General features: G+C 44.9%; 1 non-coding gene across 1 annotated transcript; it reads right to left on the bottom strand.

Annotated features, from left to right (window-relative positions):
• Nucleotides 1-1083: 1083 nt before the first annotated feature.
• On the bottom strand, nucleotides 1084-1189 carry LOC120365618 (U6 spliceosomal RNA). The gene has a single exon (XR_005580511.1). It is a non-coding gene; the product is annotated as a U6 spliceosomal RNA (small nuclear RNA).
• Between the last annotated feature and the right edge of the window lie 12762 nt (nucleotides 1190-13951).

Here is a 13951-nt window from a genome sequence, read left to right as displayed (position 1 = left end):
TCCAAGCCAGTAAATATGACTGTGTCGGCGCTATTTGAAAACAGCTGTTCGTTAACCCAATTGCTCTCTGAACTACTGGACCATCTCTCTTCAAATCCTCAACTTTTCACTGTCTGTACTTCATCCTCTGAGCAATCAACCCTTAAACCCCTCATGATCTGATTTTTGTCCCCCACCCCACTCTCTTGAAAGTCACTGTGGCCTGAGATCATCAAATTCAACACCCTGTTCTTCAATTTCACTCTCCATGACATGCCCTCTTTAAAAATTCTCTAACTTCTTAGCTTCAGGGCAAGATTCCTAGGTGTGCAACTCATATAGTTAATTGCACAGAGCCCTAAACTCCCCACCACCTGATAGGTTTAATATTCTGTTCTTCCTATCTTACAATTATTTTATATATTTATTTACTTATTTTTTTTGTTAGGCATCAGACAGCAAATACAACTTTTTCTTAATAGGATGACTAAAGAACTAGGACTTGATAGCAAAACAGGGTGACCATAGCAATAATAATTTTTAAATAACTAAAAGGGTGGAATTAGAATGTTCATAACACAAAGAAATGATCAATCCGTGAGGCGATGAATATCTCAATCACAATTACAAACAATGTGATTATTACACATTGTATGCCTGTCTCCATACATTACATGTACCCATAAATATATACACTTAGTATGTATATTTTATTTTTATCATAATTAAAAACAAACATGATCATAATTAAAAATTAAATTAAATTAAAGTATTTCTTTCTTTTTTTTTTTTTTTTAGATGAGGTTTCGCTCTTGTCACCCAGGTTGGAGTGCATGGCCTGATCTTTGCTCACTGCAATCTCCACCTCCTGGGTTCAAGTGATTTTTCTGTCTCAGTCTCCCAAGCAGTTGGAACTATAGGAGTGCACCACCACGCCTAGCTAACTTTTTGTATTTTTAGTAGACATAGGGTTTCACTATGTTGGCCAGGCTAGTCTCGAACTCCTAACCTCAGGTGATCCACCTGCTTCGGCCTCCCAAAGTGCTGGGGTTACAGGTGTGAGCCAGTGCGCCCGGCCTGAAAAGTTTTTAATATATATTTTTAAAAAATATGGAATGCTTCATGAATTTATGTGTCATCCTTGAGCAGGGACCATGCTAATCTTCTCTGTCTTGCTTTAATTTTAGTATATGTGCTGCAAAGTGAGCACAAAAGAATTTTTATTTTAGAGACAGAGGGTGCAGCGGCACCATCATACTTCACTGCAGCCTTGAATTCCCAGCCTCAAGAGAGCCTCCCACCTTGGCCTCCCAAAACATGGGGTTTACAGGTGTTAGCCACTGCACTGGCCATTAATATTATCTTTTATCTTTTTTTTTTTTTTTCTTTTGAGACCGAGTCTCACTCTGTCACCCAGGCTGGAGTGCAATGTCATGATCTCCACTCACCACTACCACATATGCCTCCAAGGTTCAAGCGATTCTCCTGCCTCAGCCTCCCGAGTAGCTAGAATTACAGGCGCGTGCCACCATGCCCAGCTAATTTTTGTATTTTTGGTAGAGATGGCAGCAGGGGGCGGTTCACGGTGTTGGCCAGGCTGGTCTCGAACTCCTGACCTCAAGTGATCCACCCACCTCAGCCTCTCAAAGTACTGGGATTACAGGCATGAGCCACCGCGCCCAGCCTAATATCCTAATTTCCTTCTTCCCTCCCTCCCTCCTTACCTTTCTGATGTAGTTTCGCTCTTGGTGCCCAAGCTGGAGTGCAATGGTGCAATCTTGGCTCACTGCAACCTTTGCCTCCCGGGTCCAAGGTATTCTCCTGCATCAGCCTCCTGAGTAGCTGGGATTACAGGCGCCCGCCACCACGCCCAGCTAATTTTTTTATATTTTTGGTAGAAACAGGGTTTCGCCATATTGGCCAGGCCAGTCTCCAACTCCTGACCTCAGGTGATCTGCCCGCGTTGGCCTCCCAAAGTGCTGGGATTACAGGCATGAGCCACCACACCCAGCCAATATTCTTAATCATTGTTGAACAAAGGGCCCTGCCTTTTCATTTCGCACAGGGTGCCACAAATGACGAAGCTGGTTCTTTTTTGCCGTTGTGACAGTCCGTTTGTCTGGCTCTCCTATCTCATTGGCCGCTTTATCCCCCTTGCGGCTCCTCTTCTCCTTCTTCCTCCAAAATATGGTGGATTCTGAGCATGAGTTCTCCCCCCATTCTTATTTTCTTATCATGAATTCTCTGTACTTCACCTGCCATCTCTTCATAAATGATCCGCAAATCTGTAACTCAAGCTATAAGAATTCCCAGCCACAGGCCAGGCGCAGGGCCTCGTGCCTGTAATCCTAGCACTTTGGTAGACTGAGGCAGGTGGATTGCTTGAGCTTGGGCAACATGGAAAAACACCATCTCTACCAAAACAAAAATTAGCCGAGTGTGGTGGTGCCTGCCTGCTAGTCTCAGCTACTTGGGAGGATCACCTGAGCCTGGGAGTCACAGGTACAGTGAGTGGAGATAGTACCACTGCATTCCAGCCGGGGCCACAGAGTCAGACTCTGTCTCAAAAAAAAAAAACCCAAAAACAACAAACAACAAACAACAAGAAGTCCCAACGACATTTCCAATCATCTGTTGAAGTTTTCTAGTGAGGTTCTTCTCACACTTCAAAACCTTCTTCACTCTCCCATCAGCTTCTCCCAACTTCCCTGCATTTATTAATGGAATAGTCATAATTCAGTCACCTTAATGAGAGGGTATCTGTCACTCACAGCTGCCCTAGATCTTTTGATAATCTCACAAACATGCATGTCTATCTCCATCAAAGTCTCTGTTGCTCTATATATGTGACTTCAGTTTTATTGATCGATATGCTCATTCACAGATTTAATCCAGGAAACAAACTCTATGAAGAGTCCGGGGAGGCTCAGAGCATCAATTTCAGTGGCGCAGGTCTTGGCAGAGGTATGTTTTCATAGTTTTTTCAAGTCAAATTATTTATACCTCCAGGGCTCCCATCCACCCAAAGGGAAGCAATACAAAGCAATACAAAACAAAACAAAGCAATATAAAATGAAGAGCAATACAGAACAACAAGAGGCTGGCCATCCAGGAAGGGTGGGAGCAAGATTCATGGGGTTCATCCCAGGACCAATTTTACGTAAACTCTTGTTAGCAAGGCCTTGTTTTCTCCACCAGAAATTGCCTGAAATCACCACTATTAATTTTGCTTCGGGAATGAGTGGGGAATACTTTTCGATTTTTTTTTTTCCAGAGCTTCCATCAAATCCAAGTGTATGCTGTTGAAGTATTAGGAAAAATCACTTAAGTGCACAGAGTTTTTTCTATAAGAATATCCAGGACAAAAATTGCTTAGAAAAGTTTAAAACCTGACCGGGCGCGGTGGCTCATGCCTGTAATCCCAGCACTTTGGGAGGCCCAGGTGGGCGGATCACCTGAGGTCAGGAGTTGGAGACCACCCCAACATGGTGAAACCCCATCTCTACTAAAAATACAAAAATTAGCTGGACATGGTAGCAGGTGCCTGTAATCCCAGCTACTTGGCAGGCTGAGGCAGGAGAATCGCTTGATCCCAGGAGGCAGAGTTTGCAGTGAGCTGAGACCCTGCCATTGCACTCCAGCCTGGGAGACAAGAGTGAAACTGTCTCAAAAAAAAAAAAAAAAAAAAAACAGAGAAAAGAAAAGTTAAAAACCTGAACACAACCTAAAAGCCTCTCAGAAAGAGATTGTTTAAGCAAACTACGGTAAATGTGCGCAGTGACATACTATTTGTGTTAGTTGTCTGTTGTTGTGTAACAAGCCACCTAAAACTAAGTGGCCGAAGACAATAATTTATTTCTCACAATTGTGTGGCTTGATGGGGCTTGACCTCTGTGCCGTCCCCTGGGCTCTCTCAGGTGACTGCAGTCGGACAGCTAGCTGCTCAGCTGTGTCTTGTGTGGCCTCCAGAAAAGGGCAGGAGCTCGTGGGGATGGCTGGGGTCGCTGGTTCACTCTCTCCACGTGGTCTTTGTTTACACCACGACAGTCTCAGCAGTCCATTAGGGTGACAGCAAAAGCTGCAAGACCCTTGGAGAACTTGCGCAGAAGTCACACGATGTTGCTTCTGCCATGTTTAATTGGTCAAAGCCTGACCTAAGGCAAGCACAGATCCCAGACCTGAGACTTTTTTTTTTTTTTTTTTTTTTGAGACGGAGTTTCGCTCTTGTTACCCAGGCTGAAGCGCAATGGCGCGATCTCGGCTCACCGCAACCTCCGCCTCCCGGGTTCAGGCGATTCTCTTGCCTCAGCCTCCTGAGTAGCTGGGATTACAGGCACGCGCCACTATGCCCAGCTAATTTTTTGCATTTTTAGTAGAGACGGGGTTTCACCATGTTCACCAGGATGGTCTCGATCTCTTGACCTAGTGATCCACCCGCCTCGGCCTCCCAAAGTGCTGGGATTACAGCCTTGTGCGGTGGCGTGATCTCAGCTCACTACAACCTCTGCCTTCCAGGTTCAAGCAATTCTCCTGCCTCAGCCTCCTAAGTAGCTGGGATTACAGGCACCCACCACCACACCCAGCTAATTGTGTTTTTTTTTTAGTAGAGAGACCAGGAGAATCCAGGTTTTTGGGGGGTTTTTTAATTTTTTTTTATTTTTAGTAAAGACAGCGTTTCACCATGTTGGCCAGGCTGGTCTTGAAGTCCTGACTCAAGTGATTTGCCTGCCATCGTCTTCCAAAGTGCTGGGATTTCAGGCATGAGCCACCGCACCTGGCCCAGATCTCAGACTCTCTTGATGGAAGGAATTGCAAGGAATCTGTGGCCACGGGGGGAAGGGAGAAGGGTAAACTTCACATGACTCCAAATTTACCGTTCTCAAGTGTACAATTCAGTGGCATTTGGTGCACTCACAGTATGGTACAAGCATCACCACTCTCTAGTTCCAGAATATCTTCATCCCTCCAAAAGTAAACCAATACTCATTACTCATCTGATTCCTGTCAACCCCTAGCCTCCATTAACCACTCATTTGCTTTCTGTCTTTGTGGATTTGCCTATTCTAGAGATCTCATGGGAATGGAACCATGCAGTAGGTGACCTTTTAGACTGGCTTCTTTCATTCAGCATAGTATTTGCAAGATTCATCCATGTTGTGACTTCATTCCTTTTCATTTTTTTTTAATAAATTTTTTTTTTTAAGAGACGGGGTTTCACCATGTTGGCCAGGCTGGTCTTGAACTTCTGACCTCATGATCCACCTGCCTCAGCCTCTCAAAGTGCTAGGATTACAGGTGTGTGCCACCGCACTCGGCCATTCCTTTTTATTGCCTGAGTAATATTCCATTATATAATGCTCATCCAACCTATGACCCAGGATGGCTTTGAATGCCACCCAACAAAAATTTGTAAACTTTCCTAAAACATTATGAGGTTTTTTTTTTGCAATTTTAAAAAACGCATTAGCTATTGCTAATGTATTTTATATGTGGCCCAAGACAATTTTTCTTCCACTGCAGACTAGGAAAGCCAAAAGATTGGACACCCTTGCATATATGAGTATACCTCATTTTTATAATCCATGTATCATTTGATGGACATTTGGGTTGTTTTCAGTTTGAGGCTATTGTGAGTAGTGCTACTATGAACATTCATGTACCCTTTTTCACTTCTTTGGGGAATATACCTAGGAGTGGAATTGCTGAATCACATGGTAATTCTATGTTTAACTTCTTGAAGAACTGCCCGACTGTTTTCCATTATGGCCATTTTTAATCCAATATACTATCAAACAGCAAAAATTATTAAATATATATTAATGTGGAGGTATGAATAAGTAAAAGAAGAAAAGTTACAGAGTGACATGTTTCATTGGTGCCCTACAGAAATGTTTAAAAAACACTGACTTTGACCAGCCTGGCCAATATGGTGAAACCCTGTCTCTACTAAAAATACAAAAATTAGCCGGATGTGGTGGTTCATGCCTGTAATCCCAGCTACTCTGAAGGTTGAAGCCACAGAATTGCTTGAACCCAGGAGATGGAGGTTGTAGTGGGCCAAGATAACAAAATTGCACTCCAGCTTAGGCAACAGAGTGAGACTCTGTCTCAAAAAAAAAAAATCCAAACAGTGACTTAAAGCAGTTATGTTTATTTTTCTCTCACACAGGTTGCAGTGCTGGGCACAGTGGCTCATACCTGTAATCCCAGTACTTTGGGAGGCCTGAGCCCAGGAGTTCAAGACGAGCCTGGGCAACGTAGGGAGACCTCATCTCTATTTATATAAAATAAAAATTAATAATTGATATGGTTTGGCCCAAATCTCACGTTGAATTGTGATCTCCAGTGCTGGAGGAGGGGCCTGGTGGGGGGTGATTAGATCACGGGGTGGACTTCCCCCTAGATGTCCTTGTGACAGGGAGTGAAATCCAGTTGTTTAAAAGTGTGTAGCATTTCAAGTCTGCTTTAAACTCCCGTTCAACTGGTTTACGATTAGCAGTATGCTGGTAAACATTGGAGAACTGATTCTTCGGAGAGGTTAGTGTGATCTACAACACTTACCGGTTTCTTTGGTGTAAATACTCCCACCATGGCTGATTTTTGTTAGATTTTTATTTTCTGTGAGGCAGAGTCTCACTCTGTCACACACACTGGAGTGCAATGATGTGATCTCAGCTCACTGCAACCTCCACCTCCCAGCTTCAAGCAATTCTCCTGCCTCAGTCTCCCGAATAGCTGGGATTACAGCCGCATGCCACCACGTCCAGCTAATTTTTGTATTTTTGGTAGAGACAGGGTTTCACGATGTTGGCCAAGCTGGTCTCGAACTCCTGACCTCGAGTGATCCACCTGCCTCAGTCTCCCAAAGTGTTGGGGTTATAATCAGGAGCCACCACGCTTGGCCCGCCATGGCTAATTTTAAGCTACCAACATGATTCACCAAACATAGACATGGTAACGATACTCAGTTAGCATACTATTATTTATTATTTCTGCCATAATAGTTACAATAGAGATAAGTAACCTCCAGAGCATCGGTAATAGTAAAGTATACTAGAATATTTTGGAAACAATGTGTTTTAAGTATTTACTACCTTCGATTTTAATAGAATTTATTTAATTGTAAGTTTATGCAACTTAACTTTAAAACATGGCTATGTTTAACAACTGGCATATAAAATTCCTGAAGATGGTATGATGCGTACCCCCGTTGGCATCTGCTATTCTTTTTAATCTGCTATTTCATAGGTTATTGTACTTACTCTTAGCAGGTTCAGACTCAACAAATGAAGTAATACATAACCAATTCTTCATCTAGCTGAAGAGATCACACAAATGCACACACACACACACACACACACACTCACAAACGGAGTATGAGGTGACTGCTGAAGAAGGTACGAGACTGAGGGGCTCAGAGGAGAAGGCATCTCCGTGGTGGCAGTGGGAGTTTCAACCATCACAGGATGGGAGAGATGAACTTGAGCCTTCAGCAAGAGAAAGAAGGGTAATTTCGGAAGTTCAGAAGAATATAAAATGGTGTAGAGCTCCAGAGAGGTAGGGAGAGAGGCGATTGTGAGGTGGAGAGGGGAGTGAATGAGAAAGTTTTCTTTTTATTTTTTAAATTTAGTTTAATTTAATTTTATTTTTGAGACCAAGTCTTGCGCCGTTTCCAGGTTGGAGTGCAGTGGTGCGATCTCGGCTCACTGCAACCTCCAACTCCCGAGTTCAAGTGATTCTCCTGCCTCAGCCTCCCGAGTAGCTGAGACTACAGGTGAGCACCACCAACAAGCCCAGCTAATTTTTGGATTTTTAGTAGAGACGGGGTTTCACCATGTTGGCCAGGATGGTCTCTATCTTTTGACCTAGTGATCTGCCCGCCTCAGCCTGCCAAGGTGCTGGGATTACAGGCGTAAGCCACCAAGCCTGTCCTTTAATTTTATTTTTGAGACAGGATCTGGTACTGTTGCCCAGGCTCTAGTGTAGTGGCGCAGTCTTGGTTCACTGCAACTTTCATCTCCCTGGCTCAAGCAATCCTCCTGCCTCAGACTACTGAGTAGCTGGGACTGCAGGTGTGCACCACACCTGGCTAATTCATCTTCTTCTTTTTTAAGCTATGGGAGTTTCGCCATGTTGCCTAAGCTGGTTTTTGTTTTGTTTTGTTTTGTTTTGTTTTTGTTTTTGTTTTTGTTTTTGTTTTTGTTTTTTTGAGACGGAGTAGTCTCACTCTGTCACCCAGGCTGGAGTGCGGTGGCATGATCTCAGCTCACTGCAACCTCTGCCTCCCAGGTTCAAGCAATTCTCCTGTCTCAGCCTCCCGTGTTGCTGGGATTACAGGCACATGCCACCACACCTGGCTATTTTTTTGTATTTTTAGTAGAATCAGTGTTTCGCCATGTTGGTCAGGCTAGTCTTGAACTCCTGACCTCAGGTGGTCTGCCTGCCTTTGCCTCCTAAAGTGCTGAGATTACAGGCATTAGCCACTGCGTCCTGCCTACCAGCTTCTTTTGAGGCTAACTCCTGCCTCTCTCTCCTCCAATTCCCACCCCACAACCACGCAGACCTCCCTATACTCAGAGCACAGCAACCATGCAGCTGGATCCTATCTCAGAGGCTTTGCACTTGGGTTTCTATCACCTGCAATGTTTCCTCACCATCCACTCACCCCCACTCACTCTGCGCGACAGCCTTGTCTCTTCACTGATGGAAATCGATGCTCGGTGCCGCAAAGAAAAATTAACACTGAGACAAAGGATCTTTCAGCAATGCAATTTTTACTTCCTGGACTGCAGGAAGGGTACCCTCACTAGCCATCTTGCCATGAGAGTACAAAGAACAAAGGAAAACACACAAATTTATTCCTTACCCATTTGGGGTTGTCTTTGCTGATATATCTGATCTCCGTTGGCTGAAGCCAGACCTCACCATCTAAACTAAAACCCAATTGGCTAAGAACTTAAAATTTTTCTAAACAGATAAAGGCAATGGAGAGCTGGGACATGCCTGTGAGCATGTCTAGCACAGATATCTTGGTTAAAGCACAAGGACATAGAACGTACTTCCATGCTTAGTACTGTGTAGAATGTACTGAGCACGGCATGTCTGACAGCTACATAGGATAGGGCTTAACAAAGAGTTATTAGCACCCTTATGATTTATTCCTTAACAAGAAAGGAAACTTTAAAGAGGAACTTTTCAACTTCCCACAACTGAGGACTCAGCTCACATGTTATCCCATCAGCCTAGCTCCTTCTGCACAGACATGCCAGTCCTACTTACCCCCAGCCACCCCGGTGTTCTTCATAGCACTTAGCACTCAATGAAATGATCTTGTGTATGCTTTGTTTTCTGTTTTTGTTTTCCACGGGTCAGCAAAATGAAGCTCATGAGGCTGATTTGGCACAAAGCCTGTTGATGAAATAAGGTTTTATTAAAACAAAACACTTCCATTCATTTCTATATCATTCAAGACTGGTTTTCACTCTGATGGCAGAGTTGAGTAGTTCCAGCAGAGACCATATGGCCTGCAAAGTTTAAAAATATTTATGATCTGTTTCTTTAAGAAGAGATATGCTGATGCCTGGTTACTTGTTTACAGCGTTTCCTTGTGATACGGTTTAAATCCGTGTCTCCACCTAAATCTCATGTCTAGCTGTAATCCCCAGTGTTGGAGGTGGGGCCTGGTGGGGGTGATTAAATATTAAATCCTAGGGGCAGATTTTCCCCTAGTACTGTGCTGAGATAGTGAGTGAGGTCCTGTGAGATCTGGTTGTTTTAAAAGTGTGTGGCACAGGCTGGGTGCGGTGGCTGACGCCTGTAATCCCAGCACTTTGGGAAGCTGAGGCAGGTGGATCATGAGGTCAGAAGATCGAGACCATCCTGGCCAACATGGTGAAACCCCATGTCTACTAAAAATACAAACATTAGCTGGGCATGGTGCTGTGCGCCTGTAGTGCCAGCTACTCAGGAGGCTGAGGTAGAAGAATCGCTTGAATCCAGGAGGTGGAGGTTGCAGTGAGCCGAGATCGTGCCACTGCACTCCATCCCGGTGACATAGCAAGACTGTCTAAAAAATAAAAATAAAAATAAAATACAAAAATTAGCGGGACGTGGTGGCAGGCACCTGTAATCTCAGCTACTCAGGAGGCTGAGGCAGGAGAATCGCTCGAACCTGGGAGGCAGAGTTTGCAGTGAGCCGAGATTGCACCACTGCACTCCAGCCTGGTGACACAGGGAGACTCTGTCTAAAAAAAGAAAAAGTATGTGGCGTGTCCCCTGCCCACTTTAGTCCTGCGCCTGCCAGGTAAGACACCTGCTCCCGCTTTCCGTTCCACCGTGAGTAAACGCTCCCTGAGGCTTCCCCAGAAGCAGATGCCGCTGTGCTTCCCAAACAGCCTGAAGAACCGTGAGCCAATCATGCCTCTTCTTTATGAATTACCCAGTTTCAGGTATTTCTTTATAGCAGTGCAAGAACAGACGGATACACTGTTTATTGTCTGCGTTTCCCTTTTAGGAAGTCAGCCCTTGTAGGAGAGAAACCCCGCAAGTGCCGTGGCAAAGGTCTGAAGCCTCAGCCTGTTCCCATATAAATAATTGATTTCAAAAAGAATTAGAAATGTAGGCACATAGTCATTCCTTAATATAATCATATATAATCTTCTAGTTACTTACAATCATAAAGATATGTACTCAATATAACCTTTAATTTTACTAATGACTATCGGGTTATGAAGCACGGAGCTGAGGTGACACTGTGAACAAAGTGATCCTAAGGCAAGATGCTCTAAGCCCTCTGTCACGCCACATAAGGGCTGCTGGAGGGCGCCTCGGCTGTGCGGCCCCCCCACTGCTGGGAAATCGCCCGCTGTTTAGCCAGCTAGGGAAGGAGATGTCCAAAATGACCGAGTTATCTTCCTGGAGAAGGTAGGAGAAAACTCCGCTTCTGCAAGCTCTTGTGGCAAGGCCTGACGGCTGTCAGGGAAACCCGCAGGCATCGGGTGCTTCACTGTCTCCATGTGAGGCTGCGCTTCAGGGGTCACGTTCCATGGCTACTCTCACGCTCTGCTTCTGCACCTGGTTTCTCTTCTTCTTAACAGATAAGAATTAATAATAGTAACATAATCTTAGCATCCTTGATATTTCTGACAAATATGCAAAGAGCGCTGATGCATTAGCTTTTCTCCTCACTTCAGCTACTTGAAAGTCTTGAGACCCCTATCTTCAAGACACACGATTCACCTGACCCTATTACCGACCGCCCTTACCTCATCCCACCTTCCCCGCCCCCTGCTTTGTACGCAATAAACGTCAGGGTGTCCAGGCGCTCGGTGCCTCTGCAGGTCTACGTGCTTTGGCTGGCAGTGGACCCCCGAGCCCAAACTCTCTTATCTCTACCTCTGTGTCTGTGTCTTCTATTTCTGCAGTTTCTCGTCTCTGCACCAGCAGGGAGGGGCTCACAGAACCCTGTAGGGCTGGTCCCTATAAGCTCCTTGAGAGCAGATTTGTCTGTTTTATTCCCTACTGTGTTCTCAGCATGCACAATGCCTATTGCTGTTGTATAAATAAAAGAGTGAAAATGAAGGGGTGATAGCATTGTTAACTAACAGATTTGAGTCCAAACCTAGGAATACTACTCCTGCTCCTAGTATTACTACTAATTATAAAGGCTGCAGTATTTATATGTGTGTCCATCTATCTAGGCGAATCTCAAGGTCAGGAGTTCGAGACCTAGTTAGATACATACATACATACATTTTTTTGAGACAGAACCTTGCTTTGTTGCCCAGGTTGCGTGCAGTGGCACCATCCCAGCTCACTGCAACTGCCACCTCCCGGGTTCAAGCAATTCTCCTGCCTCAGCCTCCCAAATAGCTGAGATTGCAGGCATGTGCCACCATGCCCAGCTAACTTTTGTATTTTTAGTAGAGACAGGATTTCACCATGTTGGCCAGGCTGGTCTTGAACTCCTGATCTAAAGTAATCTGCCTGTCTTAGCCTCCCAAAGTGCTGGGATGGCAGATGTGAGCTCTCGTGCCTGGCCAAGGCTACAGTATATTAAGGAGAGCTAGCATTTTGCCGGGCACTGCACTGCAGACTCTCTTGTGTTACATTCTTTAATGTTAATGTCAGCCCAGTGAGGGAGGTTTCATTCTACCCAGTTTATACGTGAGGAAACCTCCATTCAGAGAATTCAAGTTCATTTTCCAAGATCCCACTGTTGACCTACAGCCTGCAGCTTCATGAGGTTTCTCAAGCTACTCTCTTTCTTCTGCCCCATCTTGCCTAGAAAGGTCATAAACTTCAATGTAAGACAGAACTGGGTTCAAAATCAGACTTCCCGACTCTGCAACTGAGTTCTTGGCTGTTTGTTTACTGCAAAGCTGGGAAATTTACACCACCTGTTTCTCAGAGTCTTGAGGATTAGATCAGACCGGTGAAACTCTTCAAGGCAGTGCCTGCCACGTGGTGGGTGCTCAGAAATGTCAGTTCCCAGCCGGGCATGGTGGCTCATGCCTGTAATGTCAGCATTTGGGGAGGCTGAGGAGGGCAGATCACTTGAGGCTAGGAGTTCAACGCCAGCCTGGACAACAAAATAAGACCCTGTCTCTACAAAAAAAAAGCATTAAAAATTAATGAGGAGGCAGAGAGGGAGGATTTAGAGAGGATTCCTTAAGCCCCAGAGTTTTAGGCTGCAGTGAGTTAGGATAGCGCCACTGCACTCAGCCTGGGCGATAGAGCAAGACCCAATCTCAAAAAAAAAAAAAAAAAAAAAAAAAAAAAGTCAGCCTCCTTTGCTCTTTGTTGGGACAACGACTAGGACAAGTTTCACTGGGTCCAAGGTTTCCTGTCTGCCTGCTGGGGGAGCAGGGTGCACTGAGGCCGCCCTCCTGCCTGGGGAAGCAGGTTGTGTTTGTGTCTTTGCAGCTGGGACCGCATTCACCTGGTCTGGAAACCTTGTTCGAACTTTTCCCCCAACCGCTTTTTCTTTTTTGACCCTGTCCACTTACCCTGGTTGGAAGCAATCCCTCGCCTCTTCCGCTGCTTACCCTGGAGCCATAGAGTTCCGCTGAGACTCATTCTGCCTCCAGCCTCCCATTCCAAGTTCCCTGGTTCCAGTCACTGCCCCAGGACAAACAGAAAAATTTAAACAGAAAGCAATACCCAGCAAATCATAAAACTACCTGTGGTCTTGGCGCTGGCATTTGAATAAGAGCAGGGAATGATGTAAATGGGAAAAGTCCTGATGAGTTTTGCAGGGATTTTAAAATGTTAAGAATGTAATAAACTGGATATTGCCAGAAAACAAACAGGGTGGGGTAGGGGAGGTAGGGGGATTGGTGGGGACGGGGCGGGGACGGGGGTTGTGGGAAGAGTAACTGGGTAATATGTTAGGGGTTCCGAATTAGTTATCGGGTTCTTTGAATTAATCAAGAAAAACCAACCTTGGCAAACTTAAGAAGGAAAATGAATTTACTTTTTAAATTTTATTATTATTTTATTTAACCAAGTGAGACTCAAGGGGAGATGAATTCTGGGCAGTATATCGGGTAACTTGCAGAATCAAAGAGTAGAAGCTTCCTCTTCCAGCAGCACAGGTCATTGTTACATAGCGTTGCTTCCCACATGCCCCTTGATGATAGGCTCAGTATGACCACTAGGCATCCTTTAAAATTCATATATGGCACTTTGGGAGGCTAAAGCCAGCAGATTATTTTAGGTCAGGAGTTCGTGATCAGCCTGGCCAACATGGTGAAACCCCATTTCTACTAAAAATATAAAAATGAGCCAAGTGTGGTGGACTATGTCTGTATCCCAGCTACTCAGGAGGCTGAGGCAGGAGAATCACTTGAAACTGGGAGGCAGAGGTTGCGATGAGCAAATATCACACCACTGCACTTCAGCCTGGGTGACAGAGTGACATTCTGCCTAAAAAAAAAAATTATATATGTGCACATATGTCCAAATTAAGGGG

This window comes from Saimiri boliviensis, chromosome 1 (assembly GCF_048565385.1).
Source record: "Saimiri boliviensis isolate mSaiBol1 chromosome 1, mSaiBol1.pri, whole genome shotgun sequence".
NCBI classification, from domain to species: domain Eukaryota; kingdom Metazoa; phylum Chordata; class Mammalia; order Primates; family Cebidae; genus Saimiri; species Saimiri boliviensis.
Note: the sequence above shows the minus strand (reverse complement) of the source record. Positions and strands in the feature narration are given on the sequence as shown.